Source organism: Nilaparvata lugens, chromosome 10, assembly GCF_014356525.2.
Source record: "Nilaparvata lugens isolate BPH chromosome 10, ASM1435652v1, whole genome shotgun sequence".
NCBI lineage: Eukaryota > Metazoa > Arthropoda > Insecta > Hemiptera > Delphacidae > Nilaparvata > Nilaparvata lugens.
In genome coordinates this window covers 23,205,028-23,233,017 of record NC_052513.1, presented here as the reverse complement: position 1 = coordinate 23,233,017, position 27,990 = coordinate 23,205,028, and the positions used below count along the sequence as shown (strand labels likewise).

Sequence of the window (27,990 nt, the reverse complement as noted above, 5' to 3'; positions counted from 1 at the left end):
ATTTAATTCACGTAAACGTTGACAACCCCAAAAGTAAGTCTTTAATTTGTACTAACCTTGGAACTGGCGAGGAAGTGGACTGTATCTCGTGTGTAGAAGTTACTGCTGACGATATCCTGTCTTTATGCGTAGGCCTATATGATATTGTAGGCTACATATATCACGAAACGAAACAAGGTAATTAATTGCGTTCAGCACGAACGCCACGGAATGAAAACGAAAAACGATGCTGACTTCTCGAGCACTATTCTTGAAGTGGTGGTTTGAAAGATAAACGGGAAGGATGAAGGAGGGGTGAGGGAGAGAGGTTATCTTGCCTCTTTTGGAGAGGGGGAAGGGGAGGAAAGCGCAAACTAATCAGCCCACAATCAAGGTTGCCGACCCTCCGTGAATCCACCATCTCCGCCCGCCTTGGAATGCCCCATTTCCAAGAACATAAGCTCAAAAAAAAACTAAAATTTAAAAGTAAAAGAAAAACAAAACAACAAGCACTGAACGGTAGGAAAGGAAAAGCTAAGGGAAAAAGGAATAGGAAAGGAAAACTAGGTGTGTGGGTTAAACTAATAGGGAAGTATGGGGGCAAGTTTCCTAACTGGCCTAACATACTCACCAGAGTTAGTTTATGTGAGCTGAGCGCACAACACCCTTAGCATCACTTATGATTTGGGTGACTCTACCTAACGGGTATGATAAGGGTGATGAATTGTCCTCTTTAATCCATACTAACTGCCCTACCCTGAAGGTTTGTGTCACTCTCAAACCACTTATTCTTCTGTTGAAGAGTGTGGAGGTATTCACTCTCCCACCTCTTCCACAATCTCTGAGTGAAGTGATTAACCTTTTCCCAACGAGACAGTCTGTGCTCGTTGACATCACTCACGTCAATTTCAGGAACCGCCAACAGAGGGCGATGAACAAGGAAATGTCCGGGAGTCAGCGCCTTGTAGTCATCAGGGAATAAATAAATATCTAATGACTTACACTTTAATGCAGCATCACTTATAAAAAATTAATTAATGAATTTATATATTAAGTCTTCCAAATGTACAATTTAACAAAGGGACTTATAAAATTTTAGTGGCATTCCATGGCAGTGTCTGGCAGGCAAGTGGGCAAGTCCTACCCTTATTTTCTACAATCCTATTTCCGACTTAGAAATTTGCATACATTTAAATATTCCACTACTACGCCATTAAAAAGATCAAATAGTCCATGCCAATCTGCTAAATTATTACCTATATCTTAGGTATTATATTTTATAATTACTCGGACCATATCTGATACAAAAACTGGGTAGTGATAATTTATAAATTCTTATCATTTATAGATAAATTTGAATAGGCTCTCTATTGCTGCCCATTGATTACTGTAATTTGATTGGTTCATGCAAATTCACTAATGTATCCATGTGCCTATGACTATCCTACTTCCTTAATATTCTAATTTATTTATTTTGGTGTATTTGTTCATGCTCATTACAGATAATGAATATTTTTGGAATTTATAAGCTGTTTTTCCCTCTACAACAATTAGCCATGTGCTTTCCAAATCCTCTAGTTGAATACTATTTGTTTACAACACATTTTTGCCAAGGTGTCTGGCTAGATTTCATATTATACGGCTTGATCGATTACTAGGTTGCCGATCAGTAGGTATTAAAGCCTAACCTCAAAATTCCCTATACTTTATGTAATATAATAAATAGCAAATAAAATTCTTTTCTATTCAGCTGTTCTAATTTTAGCCATGGTACCCATTATTATCTAATTTTTTACTTGTTGTTATCGCACTTGGCAATAATGGAATAGCTGATTGCTCCAGACCTATAAAATTCTTTCAATTAGCAATTTTGCTTGCTTATCGAATTTTAATACGTTACAATTGATATCAATACAGATCAATAGCCATCTATAAGCAGCCTGTCTCCTCTATAGAAAAAATCCTCTTTTTAATCTAGGAGAGCAGCTTAGGATGAAGATAACATTTGCAAGGATTATAATATTTTAACCCAGCTGCAACTGGCATTAGACAAGAAAGTATACCTGTTCAATTATCTATAATATTAATATGAGTGGATTGGATTCAGTGAATAGATGTCTATTGACAAATTGATGAAAAATTAAGGGATGTAGATAGTTAAGACATGAATAATGTGAGAAGTTTGTTTATTAAAATAACTCATATGCATTTCATTTATCTATCAAGAAAGGTCCTTATTGTGGTGCTCCAGAATACTTTAATCTCTTCCTGTTTAAAGTAGCAATTTTTTGAGCTACATACTGGTTTATGTTGCTGTACCTCAATTCAATCTCAATTTTTGTAGCAATCAGATTTTCCTCCAGGATCCGGTGTTTGAACATTTCTAGAACAAATAACAGTTCAAAGTATACAATCTTTACAAATTAAAAAATAAGGATTTCATTTCCTGAATTAATCTGCTAGCGATTTTTTTTAATAACCTAAAAATGTATTTAAATATGCATGACTCTCCCTCTCCTCTGACAAAGAAGACACGGACCTGCTGGCGCTTGATGTCTTCAACAAGAAGCTGAACGTGCCCGTGACTCTGGCGGAAGCAACCGCTCGCATCGCGTTGGAAGGCGTCAACCACTTCAACAAGGGCAAGCTAAACCCAAGGACCGACCCATCATAGTACGACTCTGCAGCTACCGGACCAGGAAGATGATCTTCGACGCTAAGAGGAAGCTGAAGGGTTCCGGCGTCACCATTCGCGAGGATCTGACTGCGGAGCGTCTCAAGATCCTCAACGCTGCGGCCGACCGTCATGGGCATAGGAATGTCTGGTCATCATCTCCATCATTTCTCCATCGTCTCCTCTACTTCTTATTTTTTCTTTCCCGTTTCTCTTCTTGATCTTATATTTATAATGATTACTTGAATATTGTTGTTTGTGATGATGATTATTATTCTTCTCTATTCTTCTTCTCCTTCTTCTTCGTCTTCTTCTTCTTCTTCTTCTTCTTCTTCTTCTTCTTCTTCTTCTTCTCTTCTCTTCTTCTTCTCCTCCTCCTTCTTCTTCTTCTCTTTCTTTTTCTTTTCTTCTTTTTCTTCTCTCCTTGATTAATTCAAGATCACAATGCGATGTTCTATTTCTTATTCTATAGTTCAGTTTCATAAGTTCTTCGTAATTTGTGCACATTCCTTCTTTCTCTTCTTTTCTTCCCTATTATTATCATTATTTTCCCTGTGATTTTTCCACTTGCTATCCAGCATGTTCAAATGTTTATTTCTCTTTCTATATCTTTTTATCTTTCTACCTTTTCTCTTTCTATCTGATTACCTTCTACTAATATCCATATATTATATTATAATATCCATATATTTATCCATATAATATTCGATTCTTTCCCACATTAAATCATACTATTCCTCTTCAATTTTATGCGAATATTATTCATTATCAGTTGTATTATGTATCTTTCCTCTATTGATAACTTTCTTCAAAGATTTTTCGTTTTTCTGCTGGCTTCTTCTTCTCTTTTTCAGTTGTTACTGGATCCCATTTCGCTCTATCTCCACCATGAACATGATCTTCCACTACTGGATTCCATCTCTCTCTATCTCCACTTGGACTCAATTTTCCACCACTGGATTCCATCTCTCTCTGTCTCCACTTGGACTCGATCTTCCACAACTGGATTCCTTCTCGCTCTACCTCCACTTGGACCCGATTCTTCCACTACTGGATACCTACTCGCTCTATCTCCACTTGGACCAGATCTTCCACTACCAGTTCTTCCTCAATCTTCATCTTATTCACCATTAGGATTATTCATCACCGAAACTCCACACATCTACATCTTATTGTGTTTAGTGAATTTTTGAACTAGTGCTTTAAATAGTGAAGGGAGCCGAACTGTCAAGGCATACTGAATGCACTCGAATCAAGAGACTTTTTCATTTAGGTTAAGTTTTATCAGTTTCATCCCCATTTCCCCCGTCATGTGTTGTTCTGAGGTCGGTTCACGATTGGTCTGCTGCTTCCATGATGCCTCTCACTGACACGTCAGCTCGCTCGCCCTCAAGTAGGTATGATTATTTCAATAATAGTCATAATGACGCAGGTATGTTTCTAGCAAATAAGCTCCACTCTTTCAAAAAACTTTTCAAGGCTGCTCACCTTAACGTACAATCCCTCAGTTGCCACATTGATGAACTCAGAGCAATCTTCCGTTTCCAGGACTTCAATATAATCGGAATTTCCGAATCATTTTTGAAGCCTAGTATTTCATCAAATTTTGTTGCATTGCCTGGATATAATCTTTTCCGGAATGATAGATTAAATAAAGCTTGTGGGGGTGTAGCAATTTATGTGAAAGATGGTATCAAAACAAAAGTTTTAATCACATTTAAACAAGAGTATTGTTCCAGACCAGAGTTTATGCTACTTGAATTATCCTTATCTAGTAATGATAAATTACTCGTTGGTATCTGTTATCGCCCACCAAAAATAGGTCATTTCACAGATTTCGAAAATGCCTTGCTTTCTCTTATGCCTTGTTATAACCGTATACTAGTTATGGGGGATATGAACACCGACTTGAACATGACGAATCGTAACTTTGACTACTTTCAACTGACTACAATTTTCCAATGCCTAAACATGACTATTTTACCCCTCGATCCAACTCATCATACTAATGAATCAGACACACTCATTGACCTTCTCATTGTTAGTGATCCCAATGAGGTTGTTCAAGCAGGCCAAATCTCAGTCCCAGCTATTTCTAGACATGATTTGATCTACTGTGTACTTTTCCATAAGATACCCAAGCCAGAACAGAAAATTATCACTTATAGAGACTTCAAAAACTTTGATGAAGCCGCCTTCCTGACTGATGTGGCTCAGACTCCATGGCATCAAATTGAAGCATTACCCTCAGTTGATGACATGGTCAAGACTTTCGAGAATTGGACTTTGACTTTGTATGACAAACATGCACCTTATGTGACAAGGAGGATTAATAGAAAACGACGAGTACCGTGGATGACTGAAGACATACTTAAGATGATGGGACGTAGAGACAAAGCACATAGAAAATTTAAAAAGACATTTGACTTGGACAGTTTGATAGAGTATAGGAGCCTTAGAAATAGGGTTAAACAGGAATTACGGAACTCAAAGATTAGGTATTTGAATTCGTTTATGACAAACAATAGACAAGACTCTAGATCACTTTGGCAGGGAATAAAAGAATTCGGGCTTGGCAAACAGAAATCGAATCCACAAATTGACTTACCATTGAATAATATAAATGACCATTTCGTTCCACACTCTAACCAACGCGACGAAGTTGTCATTGCTAATCATATAGATGATCTTGAAGAGCAGGTTACAAACTTAGATTTACCAATCACTGATCAATTTCATTTCCATCCAATCTCAGAAGAAGACACTTTCAGAGCAATTCAACGTATTCATAGTAATGCTACGGGTGTAGACAAAATTCCTATTAAATTTATCAAGAAGATGTTATTTGCTGTTTTACCAACCATTACATACATTTTCAACAAGTCACTTGAAGAAGGCATTTTCCCTGAAAACTGGAAGTTTGCTCTGGTTCGCCCTCTAAATAAAGTTCCATCACCCAATAAAGTTGAGGATTTTAGACCAATCAGTATTTTACCTGCATTGTCCAAAGTGCTAGAAAGACTCATTCATGCTCAAGTTGTAAAATTTCTAGACAACAATAGTAAGCTTCATAACTTTCAATCAGGCTTTAGAAAATTCCATTCAACTGAGACAGCTCTGCTTCGTGTCACTGATGATATAAGGTTAGCTATGGACCAAAGAAAATGCACCATCCTCACCCTATTTGATTTTTCTAAAGCATTCGATACTGTTGATCATACAGTCCTTCTGAATAAGTTGGCTATTCTTGGTTTCAGTCACAACTCGTTAGTTTGGTTTATATCCTATCTATTAGGTAGGAAACAATGTGTATCTGTCGGTGACAAAAAGTCAACTTGGAAAAACGTTATGCATGGAGTACCACAAGGTTCAATTTTAGGCCCTCTCCTCTTCACTTTGTATGCTAATGACCTTTCTTCCATTATCAAATTCTCCAGTTTCCATACTTATGAAGACGACCTTCAAATCTATTTAAGCTGTCCCATAACAAAAATTAATGAAACAGTTGGAATAATGAATCAGGATATCAATTCGATAGTGGAATAGACAAAGAAAAATGGCCTTAAGCTTAATCCCATCAAAACACAACCCATTATAATTGGATATTCTCGTCTTATAAACAATATTGACCTTGAATCGATTCACAAAGTTAGTGTAGACGGTAATGACATTCCTTACTGTAGCTCAGTTAAAAATTTAGGCATTATTATGAATAATACTCTTGACTGGTCAGAGCAAGTGAACAAAACTTGTAAAAAGGTATTCTCAGCCATGCATGCATTGAAGAAAATGCACGATATCCTCCCTAGAAACATTAAATTATTATTGGTTCAATCTCTCATCTTCCCACATTTAATGTATTGTAATTCTGTTCTTAATGATATGCAAGTCACTCTGAATGATAAACTACAGCGTTGCCAAAATTATTGTCTACGTTTCGTCTACTCTCTCCAACGCCATGATCATATCACCCCAGCCCACATTGCTAGTTCAACATTGAAGCTTCCCGATCAGAGGCTTTTTCGAATAGTCAAGCTTGTTAGAGATATCTTGAAATACGGTAATCCGAACTATTTTAAAGATGATTTCAAATTTGTCTCTGAAGGTAGGAGGATAGATGCTTCACATACTAGAACTGGAGAAAGTACTTTAAGGATACCCAATCATCGAACTACTATTTTCACAAAATCCTTCTTAGTCAGTGCATGTCGTGCATGGAATACACTTCCTGTTTCTATCAGGTCTATCGAGAGCCGAGCGAGTTTCAACCTGACTTTAAAAAACATATTTTGGAACAAATGACTGAAACTGTCCGGCCCTAGAACGATCACATGACACCATCCCACCCATTCCACCAATATAAACCTTTAAACCATGTTATAGAACGAATTGTATATAATATATATATATATATATATATATATATCTATATATATATATATATATATATATATATATATATATATTATATAACTCATGTTATTTCAATTATCCACTGCATACTGCTGTATATTACTGAAATTTGATAACCCTGATCTACTTTCAGCCTACTTCATTTTATTAATCAATTATTTGATCTTATCTACCTATATAATTATTTTACTTTATCAATTTTCTGTTTTTTTTCTCTTCAATATTCATATTGATTAAAACTTTTACAATATTTCCATTAATAAATAAATCCTTAGTTTAAATAACGAAATTAACGTTTTGGTAGAGAGTTAGTGGGGAGGATATTTTTAATATTCTTCCCAAAGAATGGACATTGATATGTCCAAGCTCCGTATACAAGCTATTGTATACAGTGTATAAGCCAGTATATTTGTAATCTACATAAATAAAGTACTCAATCAATCAATCAATCAATCAATCTCCTGAAGGAAAGTCCAAGATAACACAAGAGCGTTTTTTCACGTGAAAATCATGTCCTCACAGTTTTACATTATAATGTCATATTCTGGTGGAAAAGTTGAGAAAATCACATTTTTTCACGTGAAAAGAAGTGTAAATGTTCCAACTTTTCACATGAAAAGTACGTGAACCTGAAACTTGAAAATAACGTTTTTTTTTGTTTCTACATTTTCACGTTATACTGAACATGTATACTGAACTCTCAGAAAAGAGCATGAATAAAACAGTTTTTCTACATTTCTTATCCCACATTTGGTCATTTCTTTCGCATGAAAATTTCCAAAAATTCACATGAAAATAACGTTTTTAGAATACATTTTTACAATATTTTATTGTGAAAAGATGTAGAAGGATTACCTCAATTATTCTGAATGAATAACCTTTTCAATTCTTTATTTTTACATTGAAAAACTATAAATCTTATAAAACTTTTGAATAACCACAATATAATGTGAAGTAAATTCTCTACCCTAACTTTAAAATAATTTTACACAAGACTGAATAAAAATTAAATTCAACTATAAAGTCCTATTCAGACAAATGGATTTTTCCTAGTAAGTGGTGATATATTATGCAATCTAACAGCTGGACACTATAATTACAAAAAGAAAGCTTCATATGTAATCATTCAACAGCTGACAAATTTCAAAAATGTTTCATGTAAGCTTCTTTTTTCAGCTGTTGGACTTTGTATCAGCCATTTGCTTGTATTAGCTTTGCATCACCAATGGGAAAAAACCATAAATGTCTGTGTGATGATATTAAATCATCATATGACTAGTGTTTTTCTTCTTATGTTTCTGTTATCAGATGTTGAACTATTTATTCTAATTTTGAATCTGTTATGAATTCATTACTGATCAATAAAGCCTAGAATGCAGAGGTTTTTCATTACAATTTATTGATCAGTAATCTAAAATCATCAAATCAATTCATCTTATCAAATACGAGTCAATCAATTTCTATTCTCTATTCAACAACAAATGTATAATCTTCAAATCTTTTCTGAAAACGAAAACTGAAAATTCGCGTTACGATGGACAAATTTTTGAAACCAGACAAGTTTGATGGTGATCCGAATTCTCCAACAGCTCTACAAGAATGGAACTTCTGGCTAAAGACTTTTGAGAATTTCATCGCATCTTTTGACGAAGAAGACATCGATGATGAAAGTAAGTTGCGGTTGCTTACCAACTTTCTATCTCATTCTGTTTATCAAACAATTGCCGACAAAAATTCATATACTTCGGCTATTGACGCACTAAAATCTGCATATGCAAAACCAATAAATGAAATATTCGCTAGACATAAATTGGCAACTAGAAAACAGTCTTCAGATGAGACAATTGACAATATAACCAAGCTTTACAACAACTGAGTAAGAATTGTGGGTTTGCAGATGTTGATTCTGAAACTCATAGGAAAACATACATTCGTGATTCATTTATCCGGGGCCTCAGCTCTCATCAGATAAGACTGAGACTTTTGGAGTTTGACAAGCTAACTCTTGATGAAGCTATTGAAAAAGCACGTGCCTTGGAATCTGCCAGAAATCAATCAGCTTCTTACTCTTCTGAAATAACTCTTAATGCAACTTCAATAATTCTTCAGAAAATTCATGTAAAGAAACAAATTTGTCAGCTGTAAAAACTGGAAGCTCAAGTTTTCAAAAATGTTATTTTTGTGGTCGTCAGCGACTTAAAACACGTCAGCAGTGCCCTGCACTAAATGACTCATGCGAAAAATGCCAGAAAATAGGTCATTGGAAAAATGTCTGCAAATCTACTAAAACTTCTTCATCTTCGGCGCTTATTGCAGCCTCTACTGTTCTTGAAAATGCTACAGTACTGCCCGTCAGGAATAGCATGAGCTCTGAGTTCAAGATGCGCAGTAGCCCGAGAGAGAATTTTAGTGGTGGGGGAAGCATTTGACTCAGTCACAACTTGACCTCCGTACGGTGCACATCGCTCCGGTTTGCATATGCCTAATAGCATAAGCAGTAGGAAAGTCAACAACAAGCTCCAGTCACCTCCCCTCTCTTAGTTTCGAGCGGCCTCCCTACTCTCACTCCATTATCTCTCCTCTCGCGCATCTCACAGTTCATGCTATTCCTGCCCACTAGTACAAGCTCAGGTAAATAACATTCCTACTTCTGCTTTGATAGATACAGGAAGCTCTGAGACATTTATTCACACTGTTTTGCTAAAAAATGTGGACTTGAAATGTACCCTACAACTGGTGCAGTGTCCATGGCTTCAACATCACTAAGAAAGAACATTTCCTTTTATTGTGTAGCTCATTTAGAATTTTCAGGTCAACATTACCCCAAAACAAAATTCAGTGTATTGCCTGATTTGTGTGCTAATGTTATCGTAGGACATGACTTACTTAATCAACACTCTGAACTTGGAGTTTCATTTGGAGGAACTAAACCCCCATTGACTATCAATTATCTGGCTCCAGCAAAGATAGAACCTCCACCACTTTTTGAGTTTTTAACTAAAGACATTAAACCTATAATTACTAAATCCCGAAAGCATTCTCTTGAAGACACTAGTTTCATGGAGAAAGAAATTGAGAAACTGCTAGCTGATGGAATTATTGAAGAAAGCAGGTCTCCCTGGAGAGCTCAAGCATTTGTAGTGAAGAACGAAAATCACAAAAAGCGAATGGTAATAGACTATTCTAAAACTATTAACCGATACACACATCTTGACGCATATCCCCTCCCTAGTCTTGAAGATATTGTTTCTAAGGTCTCAAAAAACTCTGTATTCACCACTATTGACTTGAAAAGCGCTTACCACCAGGTACCCCTACGAGAAAAAGATCGACCTTTCACTGCATTTGAGGCATGTGGCCGTTTGTATCAATTTCGAAGGCTTGCTTTTGGTCTGACAGATGGTGTACCCACTTTTCAGCGAGTCATTGATAATGTTATTAATAATGAAAAACTTGAAAAAACGTATGCATACCTGGATGATGTGACAATATGTGGTAAGAATCAGAAGGAACATGATTTGAATCTCAAAAAATTCTTAGATGCAGTACAAAAATATAATTTTACAATCAATACAGAAAAAAGCAAATATTCACTTACTTCAATAAGCTTGCTTGGCTATAAAATTGAAAATGGGACAATTTCTCCTGACCCTGAACGTCTGAAACCATTGCTCAATCCTCCACCCCAGATAATAGAAAGGCTCTTGAGCGAACAATTGGAATGTTTGCACACTATTCCAAATGGATATCTAATTATTCAGATAAAGCTAAACGGCTTCTTACAGCAAAGACCTTTCCTTTGACTTCTGAAGCTATAGCTGACTTCAATCAACTCAAAACTGAGATTTCTAAGGCAGTAGTTAGTACAATTGACGACTTTGAACCTACTTCATTTTATTAATCAATTATTTGATCTTATCTACCTATATAATTATTTTACTTTATCAATTTTCTGTTTTTTTCTCTTCAATATTCATATTGATTAAAACTTTTACAATATTTCCATTAATAAATAAATCCTTAGTTTAAATAACGAAATTAACGTTTTGGTAGAGAGTTAGTGGGGAGGATATTTTTAATATTCTTCCCAAAGAATGGACATTGATATGTCCAAAGCTCCGTATACAAGCTATTGTATACAAGTGTATAAGCCAGTATATATTGTAATCTACATAAATAAAGTACTCAATCAATCAATCAATCAATCAATCTCCTGAAAGGAAAGTCCAAGATAACACAAGAGCGTTTTTTTCACGTGAAAATCATGTCCTCACAGTTTTACTTTATAATGTCATATTCTGGTGGAAAAGTTGAGAAAATCACATTTTTTCACGTGAAAAGAAGTGTAAATGTTCCAACTTTTCACATGAAAAGTACGTGAACCTGAAACTTGAAAATAACGTTTTTTTTTGTTTCTACATTTTCACGTTATACTGAACATGTATACTGAACTCTCAGAAAAGAGCATGAATAAAACAGTTTTTCTACATTTCTTATCCCACATTTGGTCATTTCTTTCGCATGAAAATTTCCAAAAATTCACATGAAAATAACGTTTTTAGAATACATTTTTACAATATTTTATTGTGAAAAGATGTAGAAGGATTACCTCAATTATTCTGAATGAATAACCTTTTCAATTCTTTATTTTTACATTGAAAAACTATAAATCTTATAAAACTTTTGAATAACCACAATATAATGTGAAGTAAATTCTCTACCCTAACTTTAAAATAATTTTACACAAGACTGAATAAAAATTAAATTCAACTATAAAGTCCTATTCAGACAAATGGATGTTTCCTAGTAAGTGGTGATATATTATGCAATCTAACAGCTGGACACTGTTAGAAATGTCTGGATGGCCAATAGGGAGATTTTCGCTTTAATAAAGTGGTGAAACAACAATAATTTATATTAAAATTGAATTTATCTTCAAAACATCACAGGCCTCAACCCTTCAATAAGTTGGAGACTGTTGTAGATATAATACTGTAACTTTCAGGATAAGTTATTGGTCGAATACTCCACCTTTTGACATACAACTGAATTTCAACTCCTCATAAGGGGGTGACTTGGGGGTTGTAAATCAAAGATTTCGAATGTAAATACCCATTGTGTATTATCTTAAAAGCATTCTCAAAACGAGAAAGATGAAATCAATAAAAATCTCCTATGATACTTTTATTGAAAATGGCGGCTGATTGAAGTTTTTGTTTTTAAATAAATAATTGATAAAATTCAATCAGCCGCCATTTTGAATAAAAGTATCATAGATTTCTATTGATGTCATCTTTCTAGTTTTAAAAAGGCCTTTATAATGATGTATCACACAATGGGTGTTTACATTAAAAATATTTGAGTTATAACCCCTCATTTCTTTTCAAACTGTAACTTCAATCAGCCACCGTTTTGGATTCAAGTTTCATAGTACATTTTAATTGATGTTATGTTTCTTGTTTTAAAAAGCCCTTTAAAATAATGTACCACACAATAGGCGTTTACATTAAAAATATTCCAGTTAAAACTCTATCAAAACTAAACAAACTAAGTCACCATATTATACATTCTGAACCTAGTCAACCCCTTATGAAGGGGTTGAAATTGAGTAGTACCGTACATCAAGAGTTAGAGTATTTGACCAGTAACATATCCTGAAAGCTACAGTATTATATCTACAACAGTCTCTAATTTATTGAAAGGTTCCCATACATATGACTCACCCGTATGATTAGCCTACTAACTTATAATGATTAGCACAAGCCTTGAGCTCATGTGGACATCACTCATAGAAAAAAATTGTTTTACTTTATATTCTGTTTCAAATTAATCAAAATTGAGACTTACTTAGATTTCTCTTTGCTGGTAAACCGAGTTTTTGGAGACTTCAGCCAGTATTTGATTACCGTACTGCTTCTATGTCTTTTTCTTTTGTGTTGGAAAATTTCATCACCACAGCTCCTATCAGAGATGAAACAAAAGTTTACTTATAATTAAACTATTTCAAATAATATTTTTTGACTGGAAAATTGGAAAAACACACATGTTGCAACACACAGTCTCACTCTCTCTTATCATATGAAATATAAATATTGCTAAAATGAGAGGACTACACCGATAGTTTTTCTAAATTGGGATAAGATATAAAGCTGTTAATATAAATAAATGAATCAATTGCTTACTGGAAAAGTTTAAATAAAGCCTGCCGGTCCAGAAAACAACTGAATAAATTTTAATTTATCAATCCACAGTCATATATTATTGATATTAAGTTCATTATAATAACATGAGTGTACATTAGTTTGTGGTGACTTCAATTAGGCCTACTCAGTGTTACCGCCGTTTTTGTATCATTTTGTGAGCGCTCTGTTAAGAGCTTCCTGTGTAAACCCATCTGGCCATGCTGCCTATGCATGAACTGGGTGTTGGCGAGTTGGTGATGAGTTGTGAACTATGAAGTACAGACAATTTGACTATTTTTGAGTGAAAGTGCAAAACACTCATAATATTAAGATCTTTTGATCCATTGATTTTCTTGTGTAATGAGTGAAAGTGCGAAATACTCATAATATTAAGATTTTTTGTGTCATTGATCTTCTTGTGTAATACAGTCAATTTTGTAACAGTGAAATGTTTGTGTCATGTGTCATTTTATCACTCTTACCGAAACCCCGGTCTGACAGGCCCAAGGGAATTTTTGTTAACCTATATTGGCAACACTGCTTAACGGACACGCCCCATCCCCCCAATACCTTCCTTCCATCTTCTCCACTACTCGGTGACATATTGTTTGTTCAGTTCCGTTCAGTGTCTTGACCTTGACGGGTGAATTGTCAAAAACGTGCCGGTCTGAGAAGCCCAGGGTTTCGGTTAACGTTGTTTGGAGTACGGTCTTACAAGCCCAGGGTTTCGGTTAATGTTTGGCGTGGTCTCAGAGGCCCAGGGTTTCATCTTACTATAAACAGTGTTTCAGTTATAGTTTTATGTTATATGTGTTGTGTATTGTGTTATATAGGAAGAGTGTACAGAGAAAATGGATAGCCTAAACAGAGGACGTCGAAAACATCAAATTTTGAATCCGAGAGATGCTGATTTCAGCGACCATATTCGTGATCTTCTTTGGGATAACTATAGCGATAGTGATGGCATTGTTGTAGATGACTCCAATGCAGACCCAGACTTCATAATACAGCAAGAACGGTCAGAATTGAGCTCAGAAGAGGAAGAAGAAGATTCAAATTTACTAAATGTCGAAAACATTATTGAGCACATTGTAGCAAACTGTATTCCTGAAGATGACGTTGATGAAGATGAAATTTACTATGTTGAGCGGATGAAAAAGAGTGAGAAAAGCTGTCCTAATGCCTGGATAAATCGTCCACCACCAACTAACATAAGAACACCAGCTAGAAATATTGTAAGAACTCTACCAGAATACAAGGAAGGGCAAGGCTTCTGGGTGATGCGCCTACTAAAAGAGAAGTATGGGAGCTACTTTTTGATGAAAATATTATAAACATAATTGTTACAAATACAAATACAAAACTGGAAAGAGTAAGGTCAAGGTTACAAGAGCAAACAAAGAAAAACAACTACAGAAACACAGACAAAGAAGAAATAGAGGCTCTAATCGGTTTGTTAATTATTTCATCTATCCTGAAATCCAATGATGAGAAGATAACGTCACTATTCAAGAAAGACTACTTTAGCCGTCTGATTTACTCCGCTACAATGTCTGAGAAAAGATTTGAAATTCTTCTCATGTGCCTTAGATTTGATGATATCGAAACAAGAATGAGAGAAAAGTAAATGATAAGGCTGCTCCGATCTCCGAAATATTTCAGAGATTCGTGACAAACAGCAAGAGTGTATATTCAGTGTCAACTGATGTAACTATTGACGAGATGCTTGTCCCTTTTCGTGGACGATGTAGGTTTAGAGTATTTATGCCAAAGAAGCCAAGAAAATATGGCATAAAAATAATGTGCTTATGTGATGCAAAAACATCATACCTCCTAAATGCCTACATCTACACAGGAAAGGGCAGTGATTCAGTAGGTCTTACAGAAGCAGAAAAGAAATAAAGTATACCAACTCAGTCAGTCATAAGATTATGCAAACCTATAATCTCTACTAACAGGAATGTAACAGCAGACAACTGGTTCAGCTCAGTGGAAGTTGTAGATGAGCTGTTGCAAAGGAAGCTGACCTATGTTGGGACCTTGAAGAGGACAAGAAGGCAATCCCAGAGGAATTCCTTCAAAATCCCAATCGCCCTGTTAACTCATCCCTGTATGGGTTCAGAGACAAAACGACTCTAGTCAGCTTTGTTCCAAAGCAAAACAAATCAGTTATACTTATATCATCCATGCATCATACCATCGAAACCAACGCAGACAAGAAAAAGCCTGAAATTATTTGTTATTACAATGCTACTAAATGTGGGGTAGACTCAATAGACATGAAGTGCGCCATATTCTCATCGAGTCGTCGAACCAGGCGTTGGCCTCTTGCCTTATTTTACAGGCTACTAAACATCGGCACAGTGAATGCCTTCATTTTGTTCATGTGCTATCGTCGCTCTCCTGTCATGACACGATTTGATTTCATCAAGTCTTTGGGCTATGAACTTTTGGTCCCACATCTCCAAAAAGACTTTCAATTCCAAGCCTTCCAACTGAGCTAAGGGAGACAATCAAGAAGACGTTAGGTGAAAACCTTCCAGTGGCAGAAAATGTGGAAAGTGATAATGAAGCTGGACCAAGTGACCGACTCGAAATTAGAAAAACGTGCTCTACCTGCCCATCCGCAAAGAGAAGGAAGACAGCATACAAGTGTATTGACTGCAAGAAACCTATCTGTCTCGAATGCTCCAGGAAAGTGTGCATAACCTGCGCCAAAAAAGCAGTTGCCTGAATACATAAGACTGAACAACTGTGACATCCTCTTTGTTTGTAAGATCTTATGTTTGGTTTTTATTGAACATTATTTTATTACAAGTCCATTTAGGCACAGTAGTATATTTTCATTTCAATATTTAGCTCCACCATTTAAATTTTTTGAAAATTTTACACATTTATCTTTTATGACCAAGCAATTTATAACAAATCCAATTAGGAAGACTATTACACTTTACTTTCAATATTTAGTTCTGCCATTTTTTATTATTTTTATTTTACACATAAAACTTTTTATTGCCTGGCAATTGTCTACCGTTTTCCATATGTTATTTCTAGTATCTTTTAAGATTGGGTTAGGCTATTAATTTTATTTTACCCATGTTTATTGCATTTATTACACAAATTATTCAATTTAAGTTCAAAGTAAAAACAGATTTTGTTTATACAAGCAAGGATTCAAGTATTAGTTTTTTATTTTACAATAACTTCTTATAATGTTCTTGTTTTTTATAATTAAATAAAATTACAGTTTTTATAAAAAGCATTGTTTTTACTATCCTACATTCTTGTGTGTATTTTAGAGCAATATTTATGAACATTACCTAACAAAAACGCTGGAAAATGCATTACTTTACTATGGTGGTCTCACAGGCCCAGGGTTTCGGTTGGCGTTATAAAAATAGGGTTTCGGTAATAGTGTTATTCTACACCAATCATCCATAAGCTTGGTTACTCCGACCGGATTTGTGAATTCATGAACTTATGTGCAATAAACATCATCATGTGTGATTGGTGAATTCGTGAACTTATGTGTAATGAACTTCGTCTTGTGAGATTTGTGAATTCATGAACTTGGTAAGCTTCATGACTACCAGTATGTACTGTAACATTATAACATTATCAATCTTGTTATAAAACATTATAACAATATCAACTATCGATATCAACAATATCAATCATGTGTGACAACAATATCATTCATGTGTGACAATAATATCAATCTTGTGCAATAATATCATTCTTGTGTGACTGTGTCAACTGTATGTTGAATAGTGACTATATTATCTTCAAATACGTTAACTCATTATCGTATATTCGTTTTTGACTTTGAGTTTTCATTATTTTGTCTTCCTGTTTTATTTCGTATCGCGTCTTCGCGTTCGTGCATGTGGTACGTGTCGGTCGCTCAGTCGGCACTCGCGTAATCCGGTCGCCCGCCGAGCATCATTCAGTCGGCACTTGGCAGTCCTTGTGAGACGATCGGTCACAGAGCATCCTTGTCCTTGAGTCATCGCTTAAGGTGTGTTTTCGTAACGGGCAGACGACAGAATCCACTTTAAATTAACATTGGTTCTTATGGGAGTATTCACCCATCGGCAGAAAGTTGAGCAGAAAAAAAGAACTGTTCAAATCAGAGACGAACTGTCGTTCATTTCGCCGTTCATTTTAAGGCCTATCATCACAATGCTATTTTGCTTCGACCGATCACTGCTTGTGAACCGTTTTGTCGAAAAAGAACTAATTTCGGGATTCTGTCGACAGGAACAGACAGCTTCGAAATATTTTTCTGCTCTGATCACGTGACACCGGCAGAATATAATCTTTCTCTGGATCAGACGCCATGTTCTTTTTAACCTCAATTTTTAATTTTAGGATGGTTTGTTTTGAAATTATTTTGCTGTTGGTTGTCAGATTTCGGATTGCTAATATTATACTGTGAAATTAATTTGCAATAGAAAATTGAGGTATAAAATATTTCCATTGGTTTCTTTATTCTTATACTTTTTAAAAGAGAAATTGAAAATGGATTTACAACAGAAAGGCGTGAAATTCATTATAAATTTGATGCGACAGTTCAAAGTTTTGTACTTTCCAGACCTGCACAACGAATTACCTATTTGAAAAATAGAATATGGTTAAAAATTGCTGATGTGATAGAGGATTCAAGTAAGTAGACTTAAATTTCTCATAATAAAGATCTACCGTACATAATTTAAAATAATTTTTATAAGTAGCCTACCAGCATGTTTACAATTTTTATTCAGGTAGCCTACTGTCGTAGGCCTTTAATAATAACCTAGTCTCTAGGTCTAAATTGCTATCTTTTTCATTTTTCAAGTTAGAAGTTGACGAATGTTTATTTATTTATTTAAAGTATATTTCTAGTATTTAATAATAATGTAAAGCCTAGACTAGCCAGTTTGTGTATGGTAGAGAATTATCACAAGAAAGAGAGAAATCTAATCAACTACCTATTTAGATTTAAACTCATTCAAGCTTGCTTGATTAAATTAACATGAAATGATCAGATTCAAAACATTATTCAACCAAGATAACATTTTGAATTTTACATGATAAGATAAGATAGCATTTCATGCTAACAATCTTTTACACTTTCATTGAGTTGGCCTAATCACAAAATACATTTTTTATAATGCAGCTAGTAGTTTTCACAAACCGATTTATTGAAATAACATCATCATTTGACTTTGAAGTATTTCATTACATTCTAAGTCCTAAAATTCCATTATCATTGTTGCACCTCAAAATATTTAAACCCATAGTTTATCATTACAATAACAAAACTAACCTGACTATTAGAACATTTACTTTGTCTTTGGTACCTATCCATAAATTAATCTTCTTTTAATTAATTTAAATTCACTTGGAAACAAAATTACATAGATTGTTATAGAAATAACTTGATCAGAGTCAGTGTAATTGAATATTGAAAGACTGCCATTGAAAAAAAGATGAAATAGGTACTATTTTTCTGGTTGACCATTGCTACCAAACTCATTTAAAACTAAAATAGTAAATGTATTTGAAACACTTATTCATGCTCTATTGATCGATATATTGCGTGATCCAGGTATATCAATGTAAATAGTATAAATTAAAACAGGAGACACACAACATAGATGGATTAAAAACACTGAAAAACTTACATTAGAATCGGAAATTTTCGAGGAACTGTGTCCCTTTTCTCGACTGAGCAGAGAGTGTGTAATGTAAGTTTTTTAGTGTTTTTAATCTATCCATGTCGTGTGTCTCCTGTTTTAATTAATATTATAAAACTTTGAAGTGTTTTCTGTTATGTGCTACAAATGTAAGTAGGCTATATACTTGTAAGTAGGCTATAGTATATAGCCTAATGTAAGTAGGCTATAGTATACTATACACTATGTAAATAGTTTATTGAGGCCCAGTTCACATCTAATTTATTCAAAGTCCAAACTATGTATTATCATTGATGATTAACTTCACTTTATCTCCAAAATTGATATATGTTGAAAGATTAAATATGTTTCTTTTTTCAGGTACCATTTACAAACAAAATATTGAAGAGAATGTGCTCAAAAGGAAATTCATATGAATTCTTTTTTGTTGACCAGGATGGAAAAAGTCATTGGAACCCATAGTTAGAATAAGAATAAGTTAGGTAAGATAAAATTCCACTCATTTTTTAAACTTTATATAGGCGATGTCATTTTATACAGTTTCACATTTTTTAAAAAGTTTATCCACTTCGATGTTTTATTATCGATTTGATGTTAGATATTCAATTAGTAAGACATAAAGCTATGGTATGTGATTAAAATAATTAAAAAACTGACTGAATTTTGAAATCATTAATAGCTTACAGTATACAATATTTCAAAACAACGTGAAACCACATGAGATCAAGATGGACAGTTGAGAAGAGTGTTAAAAAAAATGTATCCACTTATCATTCAGGGAATAGAGCTGTTCATAATATTTGGGATTCCTTCCATAAAGAAATAATTTATGTAACAGAATCTAATAATTTGATAACATTAAATACATAATTTGATGTTAAAATGTTATCACATTATTAGATTTTGTTACATAAATTATTTCTTTATGGAAGGAATCCCAAATATTATGAACAGCTCTATTCCCTGAATGATAAGTGAATACATTGTTTTTAAAACAATCTTCTCAACTGTCCATCTTGATCTTGAGTGAATTTTGAACTTTATGAATGACCATACATTAGAACTATGAATAGATGACTTCAAAAATTCACTCAGCAAGTGCTGGTAGAAAACACTGAATAATAGCTTTAATGACAGTGATTCCACCTTTTAAAATTTATGATTGAATTCATGGATGAAATACCTGCATTATTTTGAGATTTATGTATTTACAGTTTGGTATTCATTTCAAATCACTTAGTTCTACTTATAATGTTGTAGATAATCATCATTTCAGATTAAGCAATTAATTGATTATATTCGATTTGTTTCATTAAACTTGTTTCTTTAAATATAGAACCAATAATTACTTTATGCAGTACATTTTGGAAGAGTTTAGTAAACCGAACGGTCGAGAAGTAGGCCTACTGACCACAGAAATAAATGAATTGTTCATGGTATCCAAAAATATGTTGTTCACCAACAAGTTCTTTTGACCTTGGGGCACACTGATTAATCCCAATCCTGCATGGAGATTTATTTATTTATTCAATCAATCATTCAGAATTACACAACTTACAGATTGATGCCAATAATAATTCAACTGATTGTTGGTTTATTGGAATTTCTCATATAATATTACTTTGTCATTATTGGGGGGTTTCTTCCCAAGAAATATAATTAAAAACTTATACAGATTACAAACAATCAATTTCAGAATTCACTTTGCAAAGTTTTTTTTATAATGAATAATAAATAATTATCAATAACTTTTTGATTTCAGGCCTAGAGGTGTACCAGCCAGAAGTAGAGGATGACAAAGAAAATCAACTATGAATAATATTCCATGGATATGATTCATGTATGATGTAGTAGCCTACAGAAGAAAGAGATGGACTAATCTAAGAAATATATTCATTTTTTCAGTACATCTTGATGTTTTATTTCATGTTATTCATAATAATATCTTCTTCTTCTGATCGCTCCTGCAAACTGCTTCAATTCAGGTAGTTTTGAATAAAACAGCAAGTGACATGAAGCTAATAAAATGAGTTTTGATGGTTTATACTTGAGGGATTTTTAAAATTATATTCAACCCAACAGCATCGAACTCTTATTAACAACTTTATTGGTTCTGTAAGGCTTCTACTTTTTTTTGGAAATAATAACATTATTTAACATTGCTGACTAGCAAATGCTAGAGGTAACGTGTAGTTAAATAATAGACTTGAATTGGATATAAAATAGGGTATCACAATTATGTATTGCATTAAGAATTAAGTAATAGTACTTATGTACTGCATTGAAGGGGTAATAATTCTTTGAATATGAAAAATAACTCAAGCAAAAGTTGAAAATATTATGTTCCAAGCCACATCAAATATAATCACTTTCAATTCTACCTTCTAGGCTATATTTCCAAGGCTTTGATTAAAATTAATAAGCTTTTAGAACATTATAGTAAATAAGGAGTTTGAATGGCTACTCTAGTTCTAATTAATACCCTAATAAGTATTAATTTTAATAGGGCAACTTTAATGTTTAATAATTATAGAAAATAACTAGTAGGCCTACCCTAAAATATTCAAAATAAGCATGAGCATGCAGTTTCTAATTATGTCATTGTCAAGAGAGTCCTTATTGAACAAGTCGAAACTAATCATGTTTCATTTTGGAATATCACAAGGGTACTAGTTACCTTCTATAATTAATAGATATTTATCCATTTTAAAATAGGCTATGTGTTTTTTAAAGTACCATAACAGAACCTGTTTATTCTAGCAATATATAGTTATATCAACAATAATTATTAGAATTAGTTCGCCTGTTTGAATACACTTTGTACATGTCATATGTGTTACAATAATCTATAATAATAATAATTTTTAATATTCGTATAGCTTTTACTGGTAGGAGTCTCTAATTGAACCTTGCCTGAAAAGGCATATTGATTTAGGCAGGCAATGGGACTCACGATTCTTATTTAAGTATATCAGCCGGGACCGTACCTATCCAATGATCAAAAAGGGGACTGCTAAAATAAAATTGCCTAAAAAACGTTAACAATATTTATTTCTCTTGGTGTAATATAACCCGTAGATTCCAAAAATGCCAAAAGTAAAAGCACTCATTTATTAATTTGATTTTTTTTCGATAGAGCTTCAATAGGCCGCTATAGGCCTTTGAAGTTGAATACGGTACTCATTGTAGGTAGGCCTACCTAACACGATTTAAGTCAGCAATTTCTAAAGGTACCATTGACATTACTGAATTGACAATTAGATTGTCAAAGCTAAATGAATATTGGCAAGAATTTGATAGAATACAGAAACAAATTGAGTTAGCAGAAATGTCAGATGAATCTGATGATGAAAGTGAGAGAGAAAATTTCGAAAAAGAATTTTTTGACTTGAGTGCTCAGGCTGAAAATTTGATTTCAAAACATTAAGTAACAAAAATAAACATCAAACCTGAAATCAACGATATTCCATTCAAACTCCCTAAGATAAAGCTTCCGATATTCAGTGGAAATTATGATGAGTGGCCATCATTTCATGATACCTTTGTCGCCCTAATTCATTCAAGAAAATTGTTAGAGACTCACAAATTTTACTATTTAAAGGCAGCATTGAAGGGTGAAGCTGCTGAGATTCTACAGCCATTAGAGAGCTCAGCTGAAAAATACCAAGTAGCATGGGAGCTACTTACTGATCACTTTGGAAATAAATGTGTTCTCATCAACAAGCTTATAAATGCACTCTTCAATCTGAACAAATGTGACAAGGCTTCTTCAACATCTCTACGACATCTCCTGGATGATTCATTGAAGCACATTCAAGCATTAACAGGTCTTGGTGAACCCACAGAGCACTGGGACACTCTGATAGTTTATATTATCACAAGAAAATTGGATGCTGTAATGCTCTGTGAATGGGAAAATTCCCTAGAAACTTCAGAATTACCTACCATGAAGCAACTTGGAGACTTCTTGAAGCATAAATGCCAGGTGCTTGAGTCCATTGAAACAAGCAAATCCTCCTCAAGTGTTCAAGGATCTTCATCTAGTCGATCTCACCAAGGTGTTCACAACAAGAGGCCTACTTCAAACAACTTCCATGCTGCAGTGGAACCAAATTGTCAACTATGTGCTGAACCTCACCATCAACTATTCCATTGTAAGAAATTTAAATCATTATCTGTGTCTGAACGTGGAAGGGAGGTCAAAAAACTTCACATGTGTTTCAACTGCCTCCAGGATGGTCATGCAGCTGCAGACTGTAAGTCAGGCCGATGTAAACTATGCAGTGGAAGACACAACACACTACTGCATAGGCCCAACAAATCTTCTGATCAGTCTACTCAAAAGGAAAAATCTCCACCTCCTATACAACACACAATTGCATCAACATCTAATGTGAAGCAGCCATCAAATACACATATCATGCTCTGAACAGCAATCATCACCGTGAAGGACAGTCGTGGGACTCCTCATCTATGCAGAGCCTTGCTTGACAGTGGATCTCAATCAAACTTCATAACTGAAAGGACAGCACAATTCCTGAAACTTCCAAGAAAGAAATCAGCTATTGAAGTTAGTGGTATTGGACAATCTTCTACAAAGACATGTCACACAGTTGACTGCAACATTCAATCCAGAATGACTTCATTTTTGGCATCCATTGAATGTATTGTCTTGGGAATAATCACTCAGAAGCTACCCATCATTGAAATACCAATTTCAAGGCTGAACATTCCTGAAAACATACAGTTGGCAGATCCTAAATGTCACACACCTGGTGACATTGATATTCTCCTTGGTGCAGAACTATTCTATGACATAATTTGTGACCAAAAAATTATGGTCAATGAGACATCTCAAACTCTCCAGAATTCAACATTTGGCTGGTTAGTTTCTGGCAAAGTGAACATCAACATTGAAACTTCATACCTATCAACAGTGTGCAACTTAACAACAATATTGAAAAACTTAACAACACAATGAACAATTTTTGGAAAATTGAAGAATTAGAGGGTAACAGGCTCTTTAGTGGAAATGACAAATATTGTGAAGAATACTACACAAAGACAACACAACGAGATCAAGATGGCAGATACTCTGTAACAATTCCATTGAAGGAAGAGTTGAGTGAACTAGGTCAATCCTATGACACAGCACTCAAGAGATTTATCTACTTGGAAAAACGGTTAGAAAAGAATGAACATGTCAGAACAGAATACATCAAATTCATGAGAGAATATAAGAACATGCAACACATGAAACAGATAACTAAAGAAGAAGCTAATTCATCCACAAATTACTTCATTCCTCACCATGCAGTCATCAAGGAAACCTCTACAACAACCAAAGTTTGAGTTGTATTTGACGCTTCATGTAAAACTTCTACTGGAACTTCATTGAATGACATTTCAATTGTAGGACCAACTGTACAATCTTCATTGATAAATATCATCCTAAGATTCAGAACTCACAAGATTGCTACAACAGCTGACATTGAGGAAATGTATAGACAAATACTGATCAATCTCGATCAAACCAATCTCCAACTGATTCTGTGGTGTGAAAATTCAAAGGAGTCTATCAAAATATACAAATTATCAACTGTCACGTATGGAACAGCTAGTGCACCATATCTTGCAACACGAACATTGAACCAATTGGCCTATGATGAGAATGATAATTTTCCAAAGGCTTCAAAAGTTATGCTCCATGATTTTTATGTAGACAATGCTATAACAGGTGGTGAATCAGTTGAAGAAGTTCAAAAAACTGTAAATGACTTAAGGAACTTAGTCAAAAGTGGTGGTTTCTATTTGAGGAAATGGTGTAGTAACAACCCAGAAGTTTCGAAAAATGTTCCTGATGAAGATATTGAACAAAAAACTTTCAACTTGGACCAAGATCAGAATATCAAAACATTAGGTATCATTTGGAATCCCAAAACAGATGTCTTTCAATTCACATTTCAAAACAAACAATTCAATCACAAGTTAACAAAGAGATCTGTCTTGTCAGCTATTGGTCAAATATTTGATCCTCTGGGAATCATTGGCCCTGTGGGTTTGTTAGCAAAATTATTAATGCAGAAATTGTGGACATGTAAGATTGGCTGGGATGATCCCCTGCCTGAAGAGATTGCAAATCAATGGATGTTATTCAGACAAACAATACCAATTCTCACTCAATTGCAAATTCCCAGGTGTATTACAAACAAAATCATTGCAAATCAATATGAGATTCATGGATTTTCTGATGCATCTGGAGTGGCATATGGTGGATGTGTATATTTAAGATGCATTGGTTCTTCACAAAACATATCTTGTCTTGTCACTTCTGAGTATCGAGTAACGCCAATAAAAAAGGTCTCTCTTCCAAGACTAGAATTGTGTGGAGCTCTCCTATTGGCAGAATTGACAAAGACTGTTGTTGATGCACTGAATCTTCCAATACAAAACATATATCTGTATACTGACTCAATGATTGTTCTGGCATGGATTAAGGCCCCATCATCACATTGGACTACATTTGTTTCTAATCGAGTAGCAAAAATCCAGGATCTGAGCAACGTACAATCATGGAATCATATTCAGGGAACTTCTAACCCAGCAGATTTCTTGTCTCGAGGTCTTGAGCCTGAAAAATTATTGAACAACGACTTATATTGGGAAGGGCCAGCCTTTCTCAAGAACAAAGAGATTAGCAGTGAATTTGCTTCCAATTAAACAATCAATCTAAGAGAAGAAGAAATTCCTGAGAGGCGTAAATCTCAAACCATTGCCTTTCTTACTGTGACAGATGCTATCAATGTAAATAAATATTCATCATTATCAAAGACGTTGCGTATTCTAGCCTATTGTATGCGATTCATCAAAAATTGTCACTCATCCTCACACAGAACACAAGTTTCTTGGGCTCTGTCAGTAGCAGAATTGCAATCTGCATAAGTGAAACTAATTAAACTTACTCAAAGTGAGTCATTCCATAAGGAGCTAGAAGAGCTCAAGGCAGGAAAGTCTGTGAACAAGCACAGTCAACTTTTATCATTGCATCCCTACTTAGATGAAGATGAAATAATCAGAGTAGGAGGACGATTGCAAAACTCCAATCTACCAATGGATCAAAAAACATCCAATTGTGTTACCCAAAAAACACAAAATTGTTGAACTGATTGCATATGATGTTCATGTGAGAACAAAACACAGTGGACCTCAAGCAATGCTGAATACAATTAGGCAGAGATATTGACCTTTTGGAGGCAGAAATCTTACACATTGTATTTTTCACCAATGTGTGAGATGCTTCCGAACCAGCCCAAAACTACAGGTGCAGCTGATGGGTAATCTTCCAATGCCCAGAGTGACTGTACCTCTGAGACCATTCACAGTATCCGGAGTCGATTACTGTGGCCCATTTTTTGTAAAACCTTCTCGAAAAAAGGACAACAAGGAACAAAGTGCTACATTTGTGTATTCATCTGCTTCAGCTGCAAAGCAGTTCATCTCGAGCTAGCTGAAGACATGTCAACTGCTTCATTCATTGCTGCACTGCAACGTTTCATATCCAGAAGAGGGAGACCATCAGAAATGTACTCTGACAATGAAACTAATTTTGTAGGAGCCCAAAGAGAGATTCACCACATCTTGGACAGTGAAAAATTCAAAACCTCAATTGCTCAAGAGGGTATGAAGTGGCACTTTCAGCCTCCAAGTGCACCAAACTTTGGCGGTTTATGGGAATCTTCAGTTAAACTAGTGAAAACTCACCTGAAAAGAGTTATTGGTCAATCATGCTTAACAATAATAGAGTTCATCACTCTAATTACTCAAATAGAGGCCTGAGTGAATTCCCGGCCTATTACTCCAATGTCTGAAGAGCCATCAGACCTTGTTGTTCTGACTCCAGCACACTTTCTGATTGGCAGTGTTCTTACCAACCTTCCAGAACCTAATCTTCTAGATATATCACAAAATCGGCTCAATCAGTGGCAACATGTGCAACAAATGAAACAGCACTTCTGGGCACGCTGGTCAAAGGACTACCTTTCCAACTCGCAGCAGCGCTACAAGTGGCAGTCCAACTCCTCTGCTTTCAACCAGGCAGTATGGTGGTTGTCAAGGAAGGCAACCTACCACCCTTCAAATGACCACTTGCAAGAGTGACTGCAATTCATCCTGGACGTGACAATTGTGTTAGAGTAGCTACAGTAAAAACCACCAATGGAGAATTCAAAAGACCAGTAAACAAATTGTGTTTATTACCATTTCCTAACAATTGATTCAATTTTTTATTGCTTATTCTTTCTTTGTATATTCTTCGAATTAATTTTTTTATATTTAGAAGGTATACCCTCAAGGTGGGGGGTATGTTACCGCCGTTTTTGTATCATTATATGAGCACTCTGTTAAGAGCTTCCTGTGTAAAACCATCTGGCCATGCTGCCTATGCATGAACTGGGTTTTGGTGATTTGGTGATGAGTTGTGAACTATGAAGTACAGACAATTTGACTATTTTTGAGTGAAAGTGCAAAACACTCATGATATTAAGATCTTTTGTTTCATTGATTTTCTTGTGTAATGAGTGAAAGTGCAAAACACTCGTAATATTAAGATATTTTGTGTCATTGATCTTCTTATGTAATACAGTCCATTTTGTAACAGTGAAATGTTTGTGTCATGTGTCATTTTATTCTACACCAATCATCCACTCAGGTTAGGCTAAATGAAAAGTTTTGCTACACATTTAAATTTATATGTACCAGCATATAACCCTGGAATGTGTCTGCCTAGAATAATAATCATCTTATTACCAGCAATGATAAATTCAAGAGGCTTTTCTCTTATTATTATTAGGTTATGTTATGCATGGCCTATGAATAGTCTTTCGAAAAGTTCATCATTAAAATATATAAGTATTTAGACTTATAATAAATTTATTCTTCCATTCTACGGTACATCGATAAAAACAAAATCACTCGACTTACCTATATTTCCTGGATAAAATCACAAAAATTACTGACTACGAAACTCATTCGAAAAACCGTTGGTCCTTTGCAAAGTTCATTGTGC

At 34.6% G+C, this 27,990-nt stretch overlaps 2 long non-coding RNA genes across 2 annotated transcripts; one reads left to right on the top strand and one right to left on the bottom strand.

Moving 5' to 3' along the window:
• Window positions 1–2,178: 2,178 nt before the first annotated feature.
• LOC111048471 lies at window positions 2,179–27,990 on the bottom strand. The gene is made up of 3 exons (XR_002605906.2): window positions 27,906–27,990; window positions 12,914–13,027; window positions 2,179–2,362 (listed from the first exon to the last, which is right to left on the bottom strand). It is a non-coding gene; the product is annotated as an uncharacterized LOC111048471 (long non-coding RNA).
• LOC120353404 lies at window positions 17,850–20,743 on the top strand. The gene is made up of 3 exons (XR_005572352.1): window positions 17,850–17,913; window positions 19,287–19,408; window positions 20,689–20,743. It is a non-coding gene; the product is annotated as an uncharacterized LOC120353404 (long non-coding RNA).